Source organism: Dunckerocampus dactyliophorus, chromosome 7 (assembly GCF_027744805.1).
Source record: "Dunckerocampus dactyliophorus isolate RoL2022-P2 chromosome 7, RoL_Ddac_1.1, whole genome shotgun sequence".
Classification (NCBI taxonomy): Eukaryota; Metazoa; Chordata; class Actinopteri; order Syngnathiformes; family Syngnathidae; genus Dunckerocampus; species Dunckerocampus dactyliophorus.
This window is the reverse complement of record NC_072825.1, coordinates 18,566,004-18,591,572: the sequence shown is the minus strand read 5'-3', so window position 1 is coordinate 18,591,572 and position 25,569 is coordinate 18,566,004.

The following is a 25,569-nucleotide window of genomic DNA, read 5'->3' as shown; positions in this document are numbered from 1 at the left end:
ATTTTCAAAGAAAAAGCTGTCAGTAATAGGTGTCATTATCTTGCACGTGTCATTGCTTTGTTAAATGCACAAAGATTTTCCTTCCTTGAAGGAAGGGCAGAATTAGCCAAAGACTGACACTCAAATGATAGTGCGCATTAGCGCCTCTCACCTCCAGATATGTAAATATGGATAGAGCACATGTAGTATATAAGAAAAGCGAAGACGGACAAAGGACAGAAATAAACAGAGACAAATGCTAATGCGGGTAAAGAGGAAGAATCTCAATTTAGTCACCTCTATTATGTCTAAAGCACTGCAAGCCACCTACTAATTCATTGATTGCACTCACACAGTGCCCTGTAATCAATGACTAAGTCTTCACCATATTGCTATCTACAGAAAGACATATTTCACAGCACACACTTAAAACAAACTTCAAACTTTTACATGTGATCAATATGCAATCTAGAGAGAGAAAACAACATTTTATACCGGTGAAGAATTAAATTAGCATGATATTAACACAAATTAATTCACATATTGTTTAAGAAATGTGCTATCCTAACAAATAGCACGGGATGGAGGTGGTTTATTAGGTTCAAAGACTTCAGTTTAGACTGGGATGCCTCTATAACGCTGTTAATGTATGAGGCATTTCAGAATCAGGTGTTTTTGTTCTCTTGTTGCACGCCTGCTGTTCGTATTATTTTGTCCCTGCCTTTTCCTCCTTTCCTTTTTTTTCCACAGAACTCCCTTCTCTGGCAAGAGGCGGTTCCACTGGGCACACCTGTAATTGATTGCAGCAGCTACTTAGGCTGACTGCTTTCAGCTGAGTATTGCTGGATTATTCCTTTGTCTTCCTTGGTATTTAAACCTTTTCCGCTGCCTTTTTCTTGTAGTTTGAGCACGACACTACTTTGGACTCCTGACTCCTGACTCCTGACTCCTGACTCCTGACTCCTGACTCCTGACTCCTGACTCCTGACTCCTGACTCCTGACTCCTGAGTCCTGAGTCCTGAGTCCTGACTACTGACTACTGACTACTGACTACTGACTACTGACTCCTGACTACTGACCAGTGGACTGCGGCTTCCTCCAGCCGTGTTTGGGAGTTCTTTTGTTTTTGGACTGCTCCATGGTGTGCCTTCTGCCCTATTGCCTTGTGTTGAACCTTTCTGGACTGCTTTAAAGAATATATACGTATATTTTGTTGCAACTCTCTGTCTCTCGTCTCTGCATCTGGGCCCACCATATAACAGAACCTAACAGTATTCATGGATTTATTTTTATGTTGGAAAAACAAGCACTGTTTGAATCATTGATATGATGATGTTAGAGTTGATAGAAATAGATAAAGTAGTATTGTATGGAGTTATTCTGTGGTTGTGCTGGGCTTGCTCTCACTTCTGTGCAGGCAGGCTGCTTAAAGGCCTCTCTGTGAAGGGGTGGGGGTGAGGCCAGTGGGGCAGACAGGTTGCCTGGTAACCTTATCACATTCTCTGCTTGCACCCTTGATTGACACAAGCTCGAACCACTTAAATACCTACACATAAATCAAATACTGACCCTCTCAGGAAGGAGTACACACCCCTGTGTGAACGTGTGTCAAGCATAGCACTTAGCCTAGCTACTTCCTGGTTTTCATCACTGCCTGCTAATGTGAGCGGGAGTCCAGCATGCTGTACTTTTGTCATTGTCCAGACATTTTTCACTAAAAGATTTAAAAGACTGAAAAGTGTGTCTGTCTGATCTCTCCTTGGGTAAACCAACCTGGTCGTTTCAATGATATATGATATCAAGATGTCTGGTGCCACACAACCTGGAAGAGGACAATGCCAAAATAGGTCCTCAAACTTAGAAGAGTTTAGTTGCTGGACAGCGTCATTCCAAACAAAAAGTTGAAATGTCATCCAAAATTTTCCAGTCCAAGCAAAAAACAACAACAACAACAACAAAAAATGCAGAAAAAGTTGGAAATTAGTTGTGATGTCTATTTTTGTATGTATTTTTTCTTAGGGCTTTTGTCAATATACCTGTCAGTTACTTTTATTACTTAAAATGCTAACTAACTGTAAAATATTCTTAGGAGTTGAAAAAATATATTACCATTCCTCTGTAAAGTGGAACAAACTGAAGATCAAACAGCACTACAGTATATCAATATATTACATACTATTTATAGTTGGGACTTTTTAAGGTCTCCAGGTACCAAAAGGTGTTGGGCTTTTTGCCTTCCTTCATAACCTGATCACATCTTTCATGTCCAGCAAGCATCACAGAGTTCTTCATTCTCAACTTCCATAAGGATTTCAAATTATCATCTTTCAAAGATGGCTTAAATCGAGCAGCACTTTAACAACACTACACCTAACGTTGTCAGTGGTTGAAGCAAAAATCTAATCTGCATTTCTGAATAAATATCATCTGACCTGAAGCACATCCTCCCCCCAAGACAAACTGTCTGCTAAATACAGCTGTTTGACGTGCATACACATGCAGATAAAACGAAAGCTGTCTATCTATGCATGCACACATGGATGCACAAACCTTTACATACACACATGCATGAACAACCAGCCTTGGACTTAACAGGACTTGAGACTGACAGCCATGTGTAAAAAAAGCATATCCTGCATTCATCCATTAATTCAGCCAGTTATCCAACCATCCATTTGTTCATCCGTCCATCTGTCTGCCAATTCGTTTATCGGTCCATCGATCCCCTCCATCCATTTGTCTGTTCGTTCATTCATCCATCAAACATTGTTTGGAGTTAGGGTCTGAGGCGACAGCGCTAATCTTGAGGCAAGTATGAGTGGAAGAACTGAGCTACAACATATATAATTTTAACTGTGTCATATCGCTAAAGGTGTAAATAACATTAATGCTGTAGATAGTCAGAAGTATTGCAGATACAATTCCAGTGTAAACAATGTTCATGTTTCAACTAGGGTCCTTTCCCAAAACAAGTTTCTTTATGCTTTTAAAAAATCCTTCAGTTAAAAATAAACATGTATTTTCAAATAAAACACTGAATATTAGCTGAAACTGACCTCAGAGTTTCCTACAAAGGTGAATCTTGAGAAATTTTGAGAATGCAATACAATGTTAAGTTACTAGTTCCTATTATTTGAAAGTAATTAGTTATATCATATTACTGTCTCTGTTACTACTTCTGTGTTACATGAGTACTACTTTAGTCAAAATGTCATATTTCTGAAGTATATCATTTAAATTTAACCGACCAATGGCGTTTAACAAGGCAATGCCAAACAACGTAAAAAATATATACAGGTGGTCCTCGGGTTGCATATGAGTTCTATTCCACAATATGCCATTTTATGATGTGGACATGTGCGGCTAATATATGTACAAATCTGTTTTTTCCTCTAAATTTAGTGGGTGCGGTTTATAGACTGGTGGGACTTATATACCGAAATTTACTGTACTTTTCGCCCTGTAATTTATTGGGCAAGAGGCAGAAGAAGCTGCAGAAGGTCCTGGGCATTCATCCACTGGGATTGCTAAAACAAGTTAGTCCGGTGTTTATGGATCAAAATTAAGTAATTAATTATTTTTTATGGGGGTGTGTACGTAACCACAAATTGGCAAAAGTCGGAAGAACATAACCCGACACCTGTAAAGACACGTAACATCACACTGTGCAAAAGACCCCCAATCTGCTATTGGTTGGCACACTGCTATGATTGGCTTCTATTTCAATACTGGGAAGGCAGGACTTGAACAGAAACCTAAGTCTAAGCAAGAGGAAGAATAAATTCCGTGGGAATGAAATTGTGATGGATTATAAAATCCCAGGGGGACATTTTTGATGAAAGACAACATCTGCTCACCACAAGTTAAAATGCTTGATTAGTAATGCATTACATTACTCTGTAAGTGTAAAAATGTACAAGTATTGCATTACTTTTGTAATGTGTTACTCTGAACACTGTTTGTAACACATTCTATTTCAAACGTATCCCCATGCAATCAACATATTTGTTCAGTGATGGACTCAGTATGTACTGGGCATACAAATGCACGGACTATGTAGACAATGATGTTTCTATACTGTATGCTGCAATGACGTGTTTGCTGACATTACACGTACTAATTGTTTCACATCACACAAATGCAAAACCTGCCTGTTACGTGCCGTTTACGTGCGCACCGGCTGCTTGTATGTAACCTTTAATTGTTTGCAGGTCTGGATTGGCCAGTCAGGGGCGGAGCCGGAAGATAAAGCACTGGAGGCAGACGTCGCTCCCTCTCTCTCTCACTCCTACGACGCACGCCAGCGCACCACAGCTCCGACCACTGCGTCCTCGCCACACCGCAGCGACTGAACCATTCCATGCACCCTTCTTCCATCGGTGGCCTCAGGCCTAGTTGGCATGTTGGATTTCTGCTCAATTAATGGACTGGTGCTAAACCGCATTTCTTTAGTGAGTAAAATCAAATCACGACAAATCATCCATCCTGTCTGTCCTTTTATGTTACGTGTCCCTCTCTCCCTAGACAACTGCCACGGGGGCCGTAACACTGCCCAAAGCTACAGTAAGGCGTTTGCAATACAGATGAGCGTTTTTGATCTAGCTAGAACAGGTGATGCCAATAAGATTTCTGCAATTAAAGCAAATCCATGCATAATACATAACATCTCTCCACTGGTCTGTGATTCTCTAAACGTGTTTCAGTGAATATTTGCTGCATGTAGCTGAATTTGCCTGAAAAGGGGCGTGACACCATATAAAATTAAAGGGGAAACTGCCCTTTTTTTGGGAATTTTGCCCATCATCCACAACCCTTATGTGAAACATGAGCACACATCTTTCCCTTTTCTGTGCGTTTAAAGAGAGAAAAACAGTAGGAGCTAACGATGCACGTCATGGTACTATAAAGCTTTCTAAAAAAACCCCTCCAACAACGTTCTAGTGTTTTCTATACATGTTGTGACCATGCACTAACAAGTACATTGATGATAACAGCGTTTTTCCTTGTGAGAGCTACTTTTACAAAATGAAAATGGCCAAGAGCTACTCATTTTTGTAACATTTATTTTCAGAGCTTATTTTAAACCCAAACAAAGCGAATATGCTTGTTTTACCAGAACATGAACAAAATGCTGGTGTCCACAACTCACATTTTGTATTTCAGAATGCATTTCTTTCTAGTGTTCTTTCATTATTAACTGAAAACCTGAATGAAAAGCAGGTTTGCAGGCACCTCATGTGGTCATGGGGGGCTACCTGGTGCCCGCGGGCAACACGTTGGTGACCCCTGCTTTAGAACATGCAGAAAGGTGAAAGTGTGGTCATGTTTCACATAAAGATTGTGGATGATGGGCAAAATTACAAAAAAATGTGCAGTTTTCCTTTAATCCATCAATGGTATTAGTTGAAGAGTTCTAACCTCAAGTTGCCAATTTAAGGAAAAACCTTTAATGTGAATTCAAAAGAATATATATATTACAAATTAAGTATTTTTAGGTACAATACTATATATTGCAAGCCTTGATCTCCTTTTCTTTACACACGCTCACTCCCAACTAAACAGATGGGAAGCTTCCAAATCCCAAAACTACCATTGATATGTGTGCATATATATATATATATATATATATATATATATATATATATATACAAAAAAACCAACAGAAACATTATCTAGTTTAAATTGGTTCTCAAATAAAGCTGTATGCTGTGTTAAACCAGTTGAATATATGCCAAGTGAAGAATGAGTAATGTTATTTTAGGTGACTTAAGGAAACGCTGAGGGTGTGGGGTTGGCATTTTTTAAAAAACATTTTTACACAAACACCAAGATATTGATTTCTTAGCAGATGGTATTCAATGGCTGTCTGGCTGGGACACTTGCGTACAGACTTCATCGTTCTCAACTGTTTCTATCCCACTGTGATTATGCTTATCCTCTTTTGGGGTGAACCCCCCATTCCTCCCAGCTCTATTTACCCCTTCTTTCTAATCTTTATGGATTCCAAGCCAGTTGTCATGGAAACAGGGTGTACGCCAGCCACATGGCCCCCCTTTGAATACAATTAATATGTAGACTTTTCTGGGAGATGGTATGGAGAGGAATAATATGAACAGGGGGGTCTGGTAATTGGGGTACAAGAAAACTAGAGGTGAAATGAGCACCTTTTTTTTAAATTAACGCATCAAAAGTATGAGGTGTGAGTGCAGAGAGTGAAGCGGTGGTTGGATGGTCTGATGGGAAGGGGATAAAAAGGGGATCAAGAAGTGGAATGAGATGATTTTATATCAGCCTTCCTGCACATGTCCCCCCCACCCCCTTCTTCATTCTGGAACTGGCAAGTAGCTAGACGGGTGTAAAAAGGATGGAGTGAAAGAGAACTGGTGTGTTGTCAATGATCTGTAACGAACATAGCTTTCACCAATACATTCAAATGTTTAAATATGTCGTGTTTGTGTATGTTCCTTCTGAACATAAACAGACAACAAGAGAAGATGTACAGTAGTAGGCCTGGGTGAAGGTTATCTTAATTTTTGCATGATATGAACCTGTTTATGTCTTTTGACATCTACAGTACTTCCACGTTCTGTCGATCCATTTCAACTGTCTTTCACGTCCCACTTATCCATCAACTTCAACAGCACACATTATCCTCCCTTATTAGACGCAACATGAGAGCCCTTCAGCTGCAGCAGAGGGCTTGATCCTACAAGGGGAGGGAAACGGCGTAGAGAGCATGTGGGTGAAAGAATGAGCAGGCACCAAAGAACAAGGGCAAATGAGGAGGAATAAGAAAGAGATGAGGAGCGCAAGCGAGGAGCGAGAGCCAGGTGACAGCCGCACAGAAGCAGCTGGGTGAAAAGAGCTAAGCGCCAGTGCCAATTAATTCCCTCCACATGTTTTTAGACAAAAGCCTGTGCACTTGACCCCCCAGTGAGCAGAGGAAAGAGAGTGATGGGTTAAGGCATCAGAGGGGAGAGCAGGTGACAAATGTAAAAGGCCGACAATAATTGAGAGGCTGTAGAAGAATGGTGGAAGAATGAAATAAATGTGCCATAAACAAATAGGTTGTGTGGCACACAGGGTGGACAGTAGTATGGGGTTTTGGTATAAGGAAGAAAATTTCAATTAAAATAATGAAGTTATCAAGTCAGTATTGTACAATACAGTGGAACCTCGGTTAGTTAGCATGTTTTTCGGTTAACGTCAAAAATTGAAACCACAATTTGGCCTTGATTTGCGTGCATTCTCATATGGTGCGCCTCTTGTCATGTTGTTAATACACTTTGTGAGTCTTGCTGTGTTGTTAATTTATTTTTTTTTAATCACAAAATGTCCTTCCTTGTTAGCAACCTATTAGCTAGCAAAACAAAATGGCAACTGGAACCAAAAGTGACTACGTTACGTTGCCCATCAATGATGTCATCAGTGGTTGACTTTCAAAAATGTTAAGACAAAACGTGTTTTTATAGTTTTACAATTATAGTTTTACATGCAGACGTGACTGTTCCCAAAGACACGATATGGCAACAAAATCAACCACCACCACCTTCCTGTTCTCAGTCACGTCAAGAACCACGTCTTCATTGAAAGTAAAAGTAACCTTAAATGTTAATTTATCCCTTTTATTCATCATTTATATGTATTTATATGCATTTCAAATTGTTTTCTTATTATTATGGGAAAACATGATTCAGTTAAAGGTATAATTCAGAGTTTTTGACATGAAGTTGTATGACATCCCCATCAGCGGTGTAGTGCATCAACAGTGATGTTTCCCCCCACTTCGTCCCATGAGCATTACCCATAATGGTGATGAATGGGTAATGACTTATGTATTCACTCTTCATGCTCTGTGATTGGCCAGTCACACACAGCGACCGCCCCTCCCTAGACAGACCCACTACAGACCCACTCGTGTTGCGTCGGTCACTGCCGGTGTTTTTTTTTTTTTCTTTGTCTGCTTGCTTCTAATTTGGCTGGTGATATAAAGCCAGTTGGAACACTTTGCTAGTAGTATTGAATGCGGTGCTTTTGAGAAAACTACAGTGAACAAGGCCATTTGCCATCACTGGATGTTTGCATGAATCACCAACTTCACACAGATCATTAAAAAATGTTTTCATAATAACGTCCTACAGATCACTCAGACATATATGCCGTACACATATAGCTGAAATATAAACAATACATATAGCAACTTCTGATTAATCCATGTCAATCCCTAATGAGGAGAAGCGGTATAGAAATTGGATGGATGAATTTCAGACTTAAAATAATGCACTGATTTAAGTCCCACCCATTTCTGGTTAAACCACGCCCACTTCCGGTTTATGCCCCTACTACTCCAAGTACTGATAGGGATACAGATCATTTAGATGGGTGAACAGATTCAGATAGTGGTGTACTCGCTCATCCCTAGTAAATATATTGTCACAAATACGTACAGTCAAACCTGTCTTTGCGGCCACCTTTATAGAACGGCCACCTGCCTATAGCGGCCACTGAAAAATCCCCCGCAGCAAATTTACATGTTATAGACCCTGTGTATAGCAGTCACCTGTCTAACGCGGCCAGTGGCCACCCATTTTGTCTCCCTTGGTCAATATCTGACCGCATATAGCGGCCAAATTACTGACTCGAGTAGAAGCTTCATGCACAAAAAAGTTTCATTTTTCAATCAATGAAGCCCTGGTGTGTAGAATTTAATTACTGAGTTCTAGCTCAGTCACAATCATTCACAAGATCCACACAAACTGTCAGTTGTTCCACATAAAAAAGCCGTCTTCTTTTGAGCTTGCTATTTCCTGGTCAAACATGTAACTTTAAGAGCATTTGCACCAAAACATTACCGCAAAGTAGGCTGGGAACAGGGAACGCTACAATACAATACAATACTGCCTGCACGCTAAAACACTTTTAAAAATGCTTTTTAAAAAGGCAGCGGGAGCAAAACTGAGTTTGGTTGTACTTAATAGAAGCATTTTAGGATATACTCACGTTATTTTTCATCAATCCTCATGCACAAATCCATCAAAGTCCTCATCTTCTGTATTCGATACAGAAAAAAGCCGTCTTTGCCATTCGCTACTACAGTGGCGACCTGACTCCAGCAAAGAAGGAAACTTCTCCTGTTGCTTCTGCCAACTTTATTTATTGAACGCGGCCACCAGAGAGCAGCTCAGAACACACACACACGTCTCGTCTCTCCTTCCTGCTTGCCCACAAGGCAAAGGTTAAACAAGCCCCACTACATAGCTGTCCAGCCAATGCCTGTAACAAGTGACACCGTTTATTTCCTGGTGTGAGACAATGTGCACAATGTGTGTCAATACTGTAAAGCCGCTTGTTGTGGGGAAGGAGAGACTCACGTCGCCGATGCACTTTAATCGCTTTATTAACAGCGGAGAACACTGCAGGACTTTACATCCACGCCAACATAAACACACTTCCCAACTCTCTCGAAACTCACAACTAGCACTGAGCCTAGCTCTCCTGCTCGGAATGCCCACCGTCACTTCCCGTCACTTCCTGATGAACTAAAGCTGTAATGACACTCTGCCGTATACAAAGTAAAATATTAAAAAGAAGCATAACAAAATACAATACTACCACAGCTTTGTTCTGCGGGTGGTGGAGATTAACACGCCTAGTAGTGCTGTACAACTTTTATCTGCAGTCCTACAGTGCCCTCTACTGGTCAACATTAATTTTTTTCTTTTTTTTTTCTTTTTTTTTTCCTCTACTGGTCAACATTCAAACCGGACGCCAACCTGTCTATAGAGGCCACCTGTCTATAGCGGCCACTTTTGCAGTCTCCCTCTAGTGGCCGCTATAGACAAGCTTGACTGTCTATTTATATAGACAGTCAAACCTGTCTTAGTGGCCACCTGTATAGAACGGCCACCTGCCTATAGCAGCCACTGAAAAATCCCCCCAGCAAATTTACATGTTATAGACCCTGTGTATAGCAGTCACCTGTCTAACGCAGCCAGCAGCCACCCATTTTGTCTCCCTTGGTCAATCAATATCTGACCGCATATAGCGGCCAAATTACCAACTCAAGTAGAAGCTTCATGCACGAAAAAGTTTTGTTTTTCAATCAATGAAGCCGTCGTGTGTAGACTTTAATTACTGAGTTCTAGCTCAGTCACAATCATTCACAAGATCCACACAAACTGTCAGTTGTTCCACAAAAAAAGCCGTCTTCTTTTGAGCTTGCTATTTCCTGGTCAAACATGTAACTTTAAGAGCATTTGCACCAAAACATTACCACAAAGTAGACTGGGACAGGACGTGCTCCCAGCGATGCTACAATAAAAAAAAACAAAAAAAAACATACGCTAGCGTGCATGCAGCAGCGGGAGCAAAACTGAGTTCGGTTGTACTTAATTGAAGTATTTTAGAATGTACTCACGTTATTTTTCATCAATCCTCATCCACAAATCCATCAAAGTCCTCATCTTCTGTATTCGACACAAACAAAGCCGTCTTCTTTCCCGTTCGCTACTAGTCTGTTAACTTGTCAGTGTTATTCAGCTCCGAAGCAAAGAAGGAAACTTCTCCTGTTGCTTCTGCCAACTTTCTTTACTGAACGCGGCCACCAGACAGCAGCTCAGAACACACACACATCTCTCAGCATCGTCTCTCCTTCCTGCTTGCCCACAAGGCAAAGGTTAAACAAGCCCCACTACATAGCTGTCCAGCCAATGCCTGTAAGAAATGACACCGTTTATTTCCTGGTATGCACTGGTCAATACATTAATGCTGCTTGTTGTGGGGAAGGAGACACTCACGTCGCCGATGCACTTTAATGGCTTTATTAACAGCGGAGAACACTGCAGGACTTTACATCCACGCCAACATAAACACACTTCCCAACTCTCTCGAAACTCACAGCTAGCACTGAGCCTAGCTCTCCTGCTCGGGACGCCCACCGTCACTTCCCGTCACTTCCTGATGAACTAAAGCTGTAATGACAACTCTACCGTATAAAAAGTAAAACATTAAAAACAAGCGTAAGACATTACTAGCACAGCTTTGTTCTGTGGGTCGTGGATATATTCTATCAGTTATTATTAAGCCTCTAGCTTCCTTTTAGTAAGTAAAAACCTTGGCTATGATTGCACTACATTGTCATGTAGACCTACAAAGTACACTTGGAAGAATAAGGGGTGAATAAATGTATTGTAACTGATGTGAAACTGATGAGTGGTAGGATTAAATAAGCTTTGCTTCTTCCTACTCCTTTTTGGATGTGCAAAATTGTGAATTGTACTATGTGATGTGCTACTGTTTGACTCATATGCATGTTCAGGATGAATTAAAACCATGAACCATGAACCATGATAATAACAAGCCTAGAAGTGCTGTACAACTTTTATCCGCAGTCCGCAGTGCCCTCTACTGGTCAACATTATTATTATTATTTTTTTCCCTTTTTTTTTCTTTTTTTTCCTCTACTGGTCAACATTCAAACTGGACGCCAACCTGTCTATAGAGGCCACCTGTCTATAGCGGACACTTTTGCAAACTCCCTCTAGTGGCCGCTATAGACAAGTTTGACTGTATATATATATATATGACAGACACACACACACACACACACACACACAACCTAAGGCACGATGAATGCTCTCTAACACAGATTTAGACAGATTTGTGAACAGTATTTGAGAGAGATGGGCATTTTGATGTGGCCTCTCTTCATTCTTTTACTTTCTGTACTTTTTCCACAACTACCCATTTATTATGACACTTCCTCAGTGCAATTGCTTCAGTGTATTATTGTTGCACATCCATATTTCAGATCTATTCTCTGGATAGTTCCACCATCAGATATGACACTTTATCCATCAGTCCACCATCAAGGGCCCTACATCATTGGACCCCTGTCAGAGGGGGGTCGGTAGTAGTCTCCCTACCCCAATTTTACACCCTCACACATGCATTGCCTTTTTGGCATGTGGATGTGTCTTTCTTGAACTTGCTATGATGAATCTTTTCTGCAGCATACATCAGGACTTTAGTGTAGTCAGATAAATCATTCTGTCACTGAGAAAGAACAATGAGTTGACAGCCTCACATGCACTGAGCAATGCTTACAGTACATATACTTGTAGCATACTGTATGTGGTGCATGCTGTAGTTAAAAAAAAAAATACACGCCCTAAACCCAGATCGTTTTGCAGTTCTACCAAAAAAAGATTTTTATGTGAAAACATATTGTTGTTCGGAGCTGTCAGCCGTAGTAAAAGTACTATACAGTGTGTCAGGGGGATACGTTATGCTCTTCATAACAAAAGCAGATTTTAAACAGTTTTAACTGCTCTTATAATTGTACGCATCCATTGCGTTGTACTGAACGTTTAGTTTAGTGATTACACCGGAGGGCACTACTGAAAGTGAAAAATGTCTCTACATATGAAGAAGATAAGTAAAGTTTTTGCCGACAGTGGAAAAGACCAGTGACTTGCAGTGAGGGGAGCCCTCACTTATCATCATAAAAAAAAATAATAAAAATATAAAATAAATATTTATAATTGTCCATTGAACTATAAATATATTTTCTGTATGACTGAACAGTTCTTAACATTTTCATCAATAAAATAAGCTGAATTTGCACATTTCCTGATCAAAAATACAGGGCAGATGTCACACCTTGCTGTGACACTACGGGTATGTTTGGGTCATTGACTGTCACTCTGTTATGGTGCATTTACTCAGGCTGATGTTTTGTATTCAGACCCTGGTCCCTCCTGCCTGGGGCGGAGCTGCGGGATGTGCTGCAGCTGCTCATCATTAACTTACCTACTTATACTCACCTGTTGCTGTTTCCGGCACTCAGCTATTCCTCTGGATCACTAGGCTACACCACACTTCCAAGTTCTTCTCCTGAGCAGTCCTGCTACATGTCCCGTAGCTCCTTCCAGCCTGGTACAGTTTTTCCCTTTTTGTCACGGTGCCCTTTTGAGTTTTCTTAGTGCACCGTTGTTTTTTGCTCTGACTGGTAACAGAGACTATTAAAGCCTGTCCTACAATCTCTTTTGTCTTCTGCATCTTGGGATCCATTACAAACTGCTTTCCTGCGCACGCCGCGCAACAGAATAGCTGAGTCAATACTATGGATCCCGCGGAGGATGAAAGTGTGAGAATGGCGCTCCGAGCTCATGGCCAGCGTATCAGCCACCACGAGCAAACCCTTAACGAGCTAACCACACTCGTCCGGGAGCTGCACGCTCAGCTGGCAGGTGCACCTCCCGCCGTCTCTGCCGACCACACGCCGCTCGCCGCCGGAGGCACGGACATCGCCGTACCGGCCACTTATTCATCACGGGAGCCTAGCATTCCCCATCCAATGCGCTATGAAGGGGATTTTGGACAGTGCCAGCGCTTCATTCACCAGTGCTCCCTGGTCTTTTCACAGCAGTCGCACACCTACACAACAGATGCAGCCAGGGTGGCGTACATGCTCAGCTTACTCTCCAGCCGGGCGGCCAGATGGGCAATGGCGGTGTGCGACTCCAAGCCGGAATTGTGTTCCAGTATGCCTCTCTTCGTCACTGAACTTCGGAGTGTCTTCGATCACCCCTTGAGAGAACGAGAAGCAGGAAGCCGCCTTCTCGTGATACTTCAAGGCTCCTCGTCAGTGGCGGATCACTCCATCTCCTTCCGCATTTTGGCGGCAGAAAGCGGCTGGAATGACAAGGCACTAAGAAGCGCGTACCGGGCAAGCCTCAGCTCGCGCCTACAGGATGAGCTGGCCTCCCGGGACGAGACCCAGATGCTGGAGGAGCTCATCATGCTGTCCATTCGCCTGGACAACCGTTTACGGGAACGCAGCGCTCAGCGGAGGGCGGAACCTTCCGAAACGACACGTCAGCTCCCTCTTCCACCTCCAGGGGGCCTCCCTGCACCGCTCCTCCCCCCCTCCTCCAGTTGTGGATTGCCACCAGAGGATGTCGCTGTGCCCATGCAGCTGGGAGGCAGTCGCCTTTCTTCAGCTGAGAGGAGTCGACTGCTACGTCTGCGGCTGTGCCTGTATTGCGGGAGCGCAGCACACCTCATCTCCCGCTGCCCGGTTCGACCCGCCAGACAGCGCTCCTCTTCCACCGGGGACATTCCTCAACAGTTGCCATCGGTGTCACCAGCGTCTGCTGCTCCTTCGGCTGTGGTGGGCCGACTTCAGGTGGAAGGTATGCTATCTTGGTCAGGGGGAGCATGCCCGGTTAGTGCGTTTATTGACTCAGGAGCGGACGAGAATTTTATTGACTGTGATTTTGTAAAGACTTGGAATATTCCCACTATAGAGCTAATGAATCACAAGAATGTCCGTTCGCTCGATGGACGTCTCCTGGCTAATATCACCCATCAAACCCGCACCCTATCGTTGCTTCTTTCGGGTAACCATCGCGAGGTTATTAATTTTTTTCTCATGCCTTCGCGCTCAGCACCGCTTGTACTCGGGCTACCATGGCTTCGCCAGCATGGCCCCGGCATAGATTGGAAAACATTAATGATTTCGAATTGGAGTACATTCTGCCATAGTCACTGCCTTCGCACCGCATCTTCTCCCGCTCCTCCGGTTAAGTCTCTACCTGTTACCCCTCCAGACCTGTCCTCGGTTCCTAGGGAGTACCACTCCATTAGCGATGTCTTTTCTATTGACCGAGCCATGACACTTCCACCTCACCGCCCATATGACTGTACCATAGACTTATTACCTGGTTCACCACTACCTTCGTCCCGGTTGTACAATATCTCTCAACCCGAACACCGAGCCCTGGAGGAGTACATTTCCACCGCCCTGGCCGCTGGCCATATCCGCCCTTCTTCCTCCCCTCTCGCGGCCGGATTTTTTTTTTGTTAAAAAGAAAGACGGTTCGTTGCGGCCATGCATCGACTTCCGCGCCCTCAATAAGATCACAGTTAGGAATAAGTACCCCCTTCCCCTTCTCAATTCTGCTTTTACTTCACTGCATGACGCCGTAATTTTCACAAAATTAGATCTGCGCAACGCCTATCATTTGGTGCGCGTGAGAGAGGGGGATGAATGGAAGACGGCCTTTAATACACCACTCGGGCATTTTGAGTATTTGGTGATGCCGTTTGGGCTTACCAATGCCCCGGCCGTCTTCCAGTGCCTTATTAACGAAATTTTACGGGACTTTATTGGCCGTTTTGTATTTGTTTACTTGGACGACATCTTAATTTTTTCCCCTTCCATTTCCTTACACATTCAGCAGGTGCGGATGGTCCTTCAAAGACTCCTAGAGAACCAGTTATTTGCAAAGCCCCAGAAGTGTACGTTCCAGCACCCTCCGTATCTTTTCTGGGATTTATGGTGGAGAAGGGTCAACTTAAACCTGATCCTGCCAAGATCCAGGCAGTGGTCGAGTGGCCTACTCCTATATCAAGGAAGCTGTTGCAGAGGTTCCTGGGGTTCGCTAATTTTTACCGCCGTTTTATACGGAACTTTAGTAAGGTAGCAGAACCTCTGAATAAGCTTACATCCTCCAAGCTACCCTTTGTGTGGTCGCTGGAGGCGGACCGGGCCTTCAAACGTCTTAAGGCAGCGTTTACTTCTGCTCCGGTGTTGATACACCTTAATCCTTCTATCCCTTTTTTTGTTGAGGTAGATGCGTCCGACTCAGGGGTAGGGGCCGTGCTCTCCCAGCGCTCCACCATTGATCAGAAACTGCACCCCTGCGCCTTCTTCTCCCGACGCCTGTCCCCAGCAGAGAGGAACTATGACATTGGCAACCGGGAGCTCCTGGCGGTGATACTAGCCCTTCAGGAATGGAGACATTGGCTGGAGGGCGCTACGCAGCCATTTACCATCTACACGGACCACCAGAACCTGGCCTACATCCGCGCTGCCCACCGCTTGAACCCCCGACAGGCACGGTGGGCACTCTTCTTAACCAGATTCAACTTCTGCATCACCTTTCGCCCAGGTTCACACAACGGGAAGCCCGATGCACTATCTAGGATGTTTGCGCCCGCAGTAGAGGATTCCTCTCCGGAGACCATCCTTCCCCAGTCCCGGATCCTGGGGGCCCTCCGATGGGAGGTAGAAAGACGCGTCGCTGAGGCTGGCAAGGGTTTCCCTCCCCCAGCAGGTTGTCCTCCCAACCGACTGTTTGTGCCGGCGGCGCTTCGTTCCGAGGTGCTGATGTGGGCCCACGCCTCCAAGATTGCCTGTCATCCGAGAGCTAAGCGGACGGCCTTCCTTCTGACCCAGCATTTCTGGTGGCCGACCTTTCAAGCAGACACACGAAGCTTCGTTGCGGCCTGTACCAGTTGTGCCAGGAGCAAGCCCTCTCATCAGGCTCCTGCGGGATTGCTCCAACCCCTCCCCATTCCCTCCCGACCATGGACTCATGTTGCAGTAGACTTCGTCACTGGCTTACCTTCTTCCAGAGGATTTACAGTCATTCTGACGATAGTGGACAGGTTTTCCAAATGGACGCACTTTATCCCCCTCCGTAAGCTACCCTCCTCATTGGAGACCGCCAAGCTGTTGATCCAACACGTGGTTCGCCTTCACGGGATTCCCCAGGACGTGGTTTCCGATAGAGGCCCACAGTTTTCGTCAGCTGCATGGAAAGCCTTCTGCAAGTCGCTGGGCGCCACAGCCAGTTTATCATCCGGCCATCACCCCCAGTCGAATGGACAGTCGGAACGGGCCAACCAAGATTTGGGGGCGGCTCTGAGGTGCGTGTGTCACCAGCGCCCGTCTTCCTGGTCCAGCTACCTTCCGTGGGTCGAGTATGCCCATAATACACTCGTCTGTTCCTCCACAGGCCTTTCCCGTTTCCATGTTGTCCACGGCTATCAACCTCCACTTTTTCCATCCCAGGAGGCGGGCTGTACAACCCCCTCAGTGGCAGCGTTCCTCCGCCGCGCCCACCGCGTCTGGCGCAACACTAGGGACGCACTACTACGCACCGCCAGACGCAACCAAAGACTGGCTAACCGCCATCGTAAACCAGCCCCAAACTACAAGTCCGGTCAGAGGGTTTGGCTATCTGCCCAGGAGATCACCCTGGGGGGGGAGTCTAAGAAACTGGCCCCAAGATTCATTGGGCCCTACGAAGTGGAGCGGATGATCAACCCTGTCACAGCACGCCTTAAACTGCCAGCATCCCTCAAGTGCCACCCAGTGTTTCACGTCTCCCGCCTTAAGCCGGTGGCGTCCTCCGCCTTGAATCCCCCACCTGCGCCCCCTCATCCCGCTCAACAGATAGAGGGCCATCCTGCTTACTCCGTGAGAACCATCCTGGATGCCAGGAAGCGAGGCAGGGGTGTGCAGTTTCTGATCGACTGGGAGGGTTACGGTCCAGAGGATCGGTCATGGATTTCCCGGTCGCTCATTCTTGACGAAACACTTATTTCTGACTTTTACCGCAGGTTCCCTAACAAGCCCGGTAGTCCGCCAGGGGGCGTCCATTGACGGAGGGGGGGAATACTGTCACACCTTGCTGTGACACTACGGGTATGTTTGGGTCATTGACTGTCACTCTGTTATGGTGCATTTACTCAGGCTGATGTTTTGTATTCAGACCCTGGTCCCTCCTGCCTGGGGCGGAGCTGCGGGATGTGCTGCAGCTGCTCATCATTAACTTACCTACTTATACTCACCTGTTGCTGTTTCCGGCACTCAGCTATTCCTACGGATCACTAGGCTACACCACGCTTCCAAGTTCTTCTCCTGAGCAGTCCTGCCACATGTCCCGTAGCTCCTTCCAGCCTGGTACAGTTTTTCCCTTTTTGTCGCGGTGCCCTTTTGAGTTTTCTTAGTGCACCGTTGTTTTTTGTTCTGACTGGTAACAGAGACTATTAAAGCCTGTCCTACAACCTCTTTTGTCTTCTGCATCTTGGGATCCATTACAAACTGCTTTCCTGCGCACGCCGCGCAACAGCAGAAGCTCTCCTCTCAGCTTAAGTGTACGAGGTGAGCCTGCCGTCCGAGTGCGGATGGTGATTTCTGTTTGTCAGCATGTCGCCAATAATATGTTTGCAGAAACATTTACGATACACCATGACTTTCTATAGCCTGCAATGTATTTAATGTACATGTGACGTCATTATTCTTGCTAATCGGACAATAAAATACAGAGTAATGTCATATGCTGCCATGCACAGTACTTCTCATCATGAAGACAGGGGCTTGCGTGAGCTGGAAGGTGCTTGTTGCTGCGGTCGGTATGAAGGACCTGCGGAACCTCTCCTTCTTACACCGTGGGTGTAACAGTCTGCTGCTGAAGGAGCTGCTAAGGGAACCCACAGTGTCATGTAGCCGGTGAGAGGTGTTGTCCATGATGGATGTCAGCTTAGGCAGCATCCTTCTCTCCCCCACTTCCTCCACGGAGTCCAGAAGACCATCCAGGACAGAGCTCGATCTCCTGATCAGTCTATTGATGTCCCTTTCCGTGCTGCCCCCTCTCCAGCAGCCCACAGCATAGAAGATGGCTGAGGCCACCACAGAGTCATAGAAGGTCCGTAAAAGAGTCCTGCACACACCAAAGGACCTCAGTCTCCTCAGCAGGTGGAGGCGACTCTGGCCCTTCTTGTAGAGGGCGTGGGTGTTGACGGACCAGTCCAGTTTGTTGTTAAGATGAACACCCAGCAATTTGTAGCTGTCTACCAACTCAATGTCCGCACCCTGAATGTTCACCGGTGTGAAGAGAGATGTTTTCCTCTGGAAGTTAATGATCATCTCCTTTGTCTTGCTGGTGTTGAGTTGTAGCTGGTTAAGCTCACTCCAGCTGACAAAGTCCCTGTATGTTATATATGTACAAATCTGTTTTTCCCTCTAAATTTAGTGGGTGCGACTTATACACTGGAATTTACGGAAAGTTATTTTTGCTTTAAATGAATATACTGGTTACTTTCTCCCATGGGCGCCATAACGGGGGCAAAAGTTAGGACGATTCCAAGTTCCCATGACTGACAAGGCCCCAGTAGTTACAGTAGGTAAATAATTTTACTATCTGGTGATTTTTTGTAAATATATATATATATTTACAAAAAATATATTTGTTATATTTTAAAAAGTAATCTCCCATATTGACTGAGCACCCCCGATAGCTACATGACATGTTTTGATCCACTAACACCTTCACCGTGCTTCCTAGCTACAGTGTGTTGTCTGTCAGTCGGCAGTTGCAGCAGAGCAGAGTGAAACAATTCTGCCAGTACCTGGTAAAAAAATGTCTGCGATTTAAAAAAGGAAAGAGAAAGGTGAGAGAAGAAAGGCAAACGAAAAGGGTGTCAATATGGAAATTAACCTGTTAACTTAATGTCCACAATGAAATAAGATAACAGTGTTAGCATTTTGTGTTGGCCTACATCTCACTCCTTTTTAACCAACATTTAATAAGGACAGGTAAATGTTTAGCATGTATTATTAAATCACTTCCCCTCTCCAATTACAATATTTAACAACAAATGAGTCAGCAGCAGCCAAGTCTCCCCAAATCCACTGTTGCCAACTCCTCAGTAAGAAAAGTTGCAATTGGCTGTCATAGAAGTCTCTAGATTACATCATTGGCCAAATTGCATATTATGATGTTGTAAGTAGGCTCCAGCATACCCCCGTGACCCTAGTGAAGATAAGCAGCATAGAAAATGGATGGATGAAGTGAGAGATACTTTAGGGAATAGCATAACCTCGTAGGAGAGACAAAAAAAGTGAGTAAAACACCTTAATTATGTTTAGAACTACAAATAAACTTGATTCTTGGTTTGTTAATTTCCAACTGGCCATCACTTTATCAAAATAAAATAATTTTAATGTTTGATCTCGGCCAGCGCCTCTCAAAGTCTAGACAGCACAATTACATCTGGACTCGCCTCCAGCATCCACCTTTTATCTTGCAGTTAGGACTACTTGTTTCATTTATCACACAACGTTCTTCCATCATATGTTCTGACACACTTGTGTCGCTCAGGTAAATGAGCGAGTCCCAATGAGGCTCCAGTGTAATGAGTAGTAACTTAATGACGCTCAAGAAACATTTACGTTGTAGATGTCGCTCTGTAAAACAGCCAGATCCACCCGGCAGAATCGCGCCTTGTGCATGTGTGATTCATGACTGTGTAGCGCTCCACTACGCTCTGTGTGCCGCGGAAGCTGACTGTGCGCTGATGGCTTGTGAAAGCTTTGGGGCGGGGCGAAACTCTCAGCAGCACCGGCGGCTGTTCAGTGGGAACAGAAACTGCAGATCAATAGGTACTTCCAAATAGAAGTCCCCAAATAACAGCAAACTCTCCATATGTATGTATATTTGGTTTGTACAAATCCCCTTACAATCAAATCCCCTTACATTTAACAAAAACATTTGTTCAATAGAAATATTGGAAAATATCAAACATCTCTTCACAGACATGTTTAAAAGGTTGTGTGTGAGGCTAAACCGACTTGTACTGCTTTTGGTACATGTTGTATAGATTTTGGCAAAAATGGCCTTCCATCACTTGTCTCATTTTTGATACAGTGACTGAGGAAAACAGACACCAGGGGAAATCTTCCCACTAGCCATTAGTGCTTCATGCTTCACCTAGCATTTAATCACCCTGCTGAAGACAGAACAGAAAAAAAGTAGGGGATGTCACAAAAAGAAAAATGTTACAGATGTCATTTTTTGCAAAACCACAAGACTAGTTCACCTATTTATGACAGTTAGCTCTGAAGCCAAAGAAATGCTCTGCCAATAATATTGGCTCAACAAATATGTGGTACAGTGAAAGACAACCCCAATACAAAGGTATAAAGGACAGCATACAAAGGCAAGCACACAAATTCAGTTTCACAACACATAGCATAAGACGTGCACAACACACACACACTTGCCAAGTCGTCAGAACAAGGTCAAGCCTGACAGCAGGCAGATGAAGAGCCACTTAGGGGACCTGTCTCTTGTCTTCATCCTGGGCTCCCCTTTGAGAGCTCTTTACTCAAAGAGCCTTTCAATTGGGAATAAACAAGGGAGTTATGGCTGTACTCAATCTCAGCTTGAAAAGACATATTAGTATTAAATGTTAAAGGCATAGTAGACATATATAAATTGCTAATGTAAAAGTAGAAATCATAACAACATTAGAGGGGAATTAAACATGTGGGGCAAATGTGGAGGTTTGTTATCTCTGCAACACCATACATCTAAAGAAAGATTCACAAAGGTGTGAAGATATAATCCCATCTAATGCACAGGAAATAGAAGAAGTCAACCAAGTCTCCCCAAGGAAGATGTCATCTGTTTGTTCTCACCCTTTGATAGAACACAAACAGCTTATAAACATGATGTGATCCCCACTACCATTCAGTGTTCAAAATGTTTTATAATGTGTTAATCCGTGTACGGTTTTGCTGAAAACAAATACAGTCGTCCCTTACCACTACGAATTTTGCTGCTTCACTCTATCACGGTTTTTCAAAAATATATTAATCATGCTGTTTCGTGGTTGAATATTGCCTATTATTAGTAAAAAAAAATGCATATTAAAGTATTTAAGCAAGTTTGACATATTTTTTGCCTAAATTAAATATTTTAAATATTTAAATAAACTAAAATATAAATATGGGGAGTTCTCCTGGAAGGCCCCAATGAATGTATGGTAGGTTTCCCCCACCTTCCGGGCCAGAAAAATGTAGTTTCAGCAACTTGAAAAAATGCAACTTTGCGATAGCAGCAGACCTAAAAAAAAAAAAAAAAAGGCCGAAAACTGACCCGTCGAAAAAGAGGAGTTTTTTTTGCCAACTTCGGTGAAAATTGACCGGTCGAAAAAGTGGTGTTTTTATTTTTACAACATTGAGTTCTGTCGCAACCTCCGATGAGTACCAGTGAGGAACCAGTGAGGTTTTCTATTTTTTATAATCAATACACTTTTGGTAACTATTGTTTTACATCACGTTTCTGCGGTGAAGTGTGTTATTCTTGTCCTGACGACCAATGCTTTGAAGAACACAGTATTGCGTTTCAGATGGGGTTTGAAGCAGCATCCATCCACTAGCTCTGTGTTATGTCAAATTACGTCGTCATCAGGTCACGTGCTGGTCAGCCGAAAATGGTAAGCTGTGACAAAAAAACGTCACAGAAAAAGCCTCACCATCCATACTTTGTAATAAATAGAGCACAATAGTGCACAATATGATTTTTCCATGACTGTTTATGTGTATGCACAGAATAACGATATAGTGAGGCAATTGTTCATCACAGTACACACATGTTAAAATTTCGTCACCACATTGTGGTTAAAATTTCATGGCTGCACTCTATCACGGTTTATCAAAACATACAGGGTTTGCCAAAAATAGGGTTACATTTACTTACAGTAATTGTTAAGTTGAAACAGATACGGTTATCGGTTTCACCTGGCCCACCCTGTATATTAATTTTAAAAAATCATGCTGTATATTGCCTATTATTGGTAAATAATATGCATTATTGTACATATTTTTTGCCAAAATTAAGCATTTTCAAGCATAAAAATGGCTAAATGTACTAAAATACAAATATAAGCCATTAAGAAGACAAATTCAAGTTGTTAATGTAGTATTCTAGGTATCCGTAATTGTTCAGCGAGACAAGTACCAGACTTGAACAATAGACTTTTATTGCAGGTTTCAATTGTCTCACAACAGGCACAATAATAATAACATAATAATAATAATAATAATAATCATAATAATAACATGGGCTACTGTTGTGGCCATAATCCAGCTAAAAGGCAACTCTGGACCCCCAAAGTCACTTCCTGTCCACACTTCTGCAACACATTTACCGCGACACACACAAGCACAAGTCTTATGTCTTAAATTGCGTGTTTTCTTTGATTATGTCTACTACATTGGTTAATATGTATGTACATGACTATGTGGGTGTTATTTCATGTCTAGAGGGCTCTTATAATGTTAAAAAACATATTTAGAAGATGCCATAACTACGAAAACATTTCACTTAGAAAAAAGTAATCCAACTTCGTGGAAATTCACTTATCACCGTTGTGTCTGGAACCAACTAACCACAATAAATGAGGTATTACTGTACGTCTAATGGTACGAGAAAATTGTATTGTTTTATTGTGAGTTGGAACCTACAGAGTATTTCCATGTGAAATCCTACTAAAGTCGAAAGACACACAAAGAAAAGAGAATTAATACTGTATATCAACACAGGATGGATCGGGAAGACTTTGGATGTTTATTGAAGTTAATTCTGCTTTATGGAGCAGGCCTATCACCTCTGAAAACGCTGGAGACCAAGTAGATCACAAGACATTATAAATATGCATGGAAATCAATGCACATTTGGCTGTGGAGGAGAGGGAAAAAAAGGAAGAGAACAGAGGCCTTGGAATGTTCATCTTCATTTATTAGAGTTGTTTATTTGCTTTCGTTCTTTTCCCTCTATTGCACATGTGCCCATTATCACTTCTTAGGCAACACACGTACGCACATATGCAAAACAAAAGAAAGTGAAAGAAGAAAACTGCCCAGGTCAGCAAATGATCTGACATGTTCTTTCGATTATCCACATGGGTATGTACAGTATCATGTATACGCTCTTGTGAGGAACCATACAACATATTTGTTGTTAAACTAAATACAAGAATGAAATGAAATAGAAATACAAAGAGAACAACTTGCTTTTATCTCTTTGGTTTATTGGGAGAAAGAAATACAAAAGGCAGGGGAATCTGCAGAAGGTGCTGATGTAGAGGGTACAGGATAGCTCGCTACAGGCATTTCTGCCTTCTTAAAATATTGTATTGTCCCAGGCTAGTCTGCAAGGATACTGTAACCTCCTCTTCTCCTCGAGAGCACAAGCAACCTTTACATATCAATAATAAGACCACTATGTTGCTTTGTTGTCACTGTTGCTGTCATCGGAGCAGAGACCCTTTTAGATGGTCAAGGATACGATCTTTATCCTTAATGATATACGTCACAGTTGAACGGCTAAGACCAAAATACTCCTCTCTCAAAGCTTCTGATAATGTCCACTTTTACTAGATCTATTCTACAAATCTTAGAATAAGAGTATGAGGTTTCATGCCAGGGCTGGATAAGCAGCGATCGCTACCCACTGGTATTGTATTTTGCGTGTGCATAGAGTTGTCAGTGTCACTTATTTGTGTGTACTTGTGAGTCATTATGTTATTATGTTATTGTTGTGAATATGTCACTTTCTTACCTCTGCCGTGAGTTCATGGCGGCATTTGTTTGCATTGGGGTGCCGGAACATATTCTGGCAGTGATGTCACAGCCAAGATGGGGGATGTTCTGAAAACTCGCTGGGGAACGTGTCAAAATTGTGTTACATCAACACTTCATTTCACACTTATTTTGTTGTTTATTTATCTATGACAGCGGTATGACAAAAATCTTTTACTAACTAAGCACTTTCATTTTGTTATTGTCTTTTTCAACTTTTTTTGGTGTCATGAGCACAATACACCAATGAGTCCATCTGTATTTTTTGACACATTCTTCAGTGGCCTTCTCTTTCTGTCAGTTTGGTTCTAGTCCCTGCCTTCATCTGGTCTGTGTTTTCTTTTGCAGATACCCTTGAGCAGGCTGGAGGTGGGAAGGCTGGGCACACCTGTGGCTGATTGCTCGTCCCCTATATAGGCTGACTGCTTGCAGTTGGTGGCTGCTAGGTCTTTGTTATGACTCTTGCCGTTCACCCACACGTGGACTCCTACTCTGTGAATTGCTATTCCTAGTTTCTTGGTTTAGGCCAGGGTAGCCCAGTTGTTTCCAGGTTATCCAGTCAGCTCTTTACCTCTGTTGAGACTGTTTCATGGTGTTCCCTATTTTTGTTTTTGGACTATTTGTTTGCACACTGCCTTATTAAAAGACTTGAACTGCTCCACGAGCTCTCTGCCTCTGGGGTCCAAACCTTCTCAAGAACATCACATTCTTAATATATATTTTTTTTAATCAGAAAATGTGTTTCCTTGTTCACGGCCTATTAGCTAAGGAACAAAATGGCAACCGGAACCAGAAGTTATGTCACCTGTCTAAGATGTCATCAGTGGTTGACTCTCAAAAATGCTAACATATGTTCAGACAGGTTTTAAAAGTTTTCTAATTGTAGTTTTATATGCATAAAACAATTCTAAATACATCTAAATTACGAATGAAAGGGATAAATGAAAATGTAAGGTTATTTTTACATTCATTGAAAACTACTGTTCCCAAAGGTACGATGTGTCAGCGAGACACCACACAGACCATTTTCCTGTTTTGTCATGAGTTATTTCTTGAATTCAATCTTGTTTCTCACCTCTTTTTTCAAAAATCTGGCACTTGCAACTTTCTTTGGATCCATTTTAGGTTACAGTATTGACGAACAGTATTGAATTCAAGAAACAACTCATGAAACAAAAAAAAAAACACTAAGGTGGTGATGGTTGATTTTGCTGCCACATCATCTCTTTGAGGACAGTCATCAGGAATCACGTCTTCAATGAAAGTAAAAGTAATCGATCGGTCAATTTCTGTGAAAACGCATGTGATGGGCATATGCCGGTATATGTCTTAAAACACAGATCACAAAAGTCGATCACCTCCTACCATG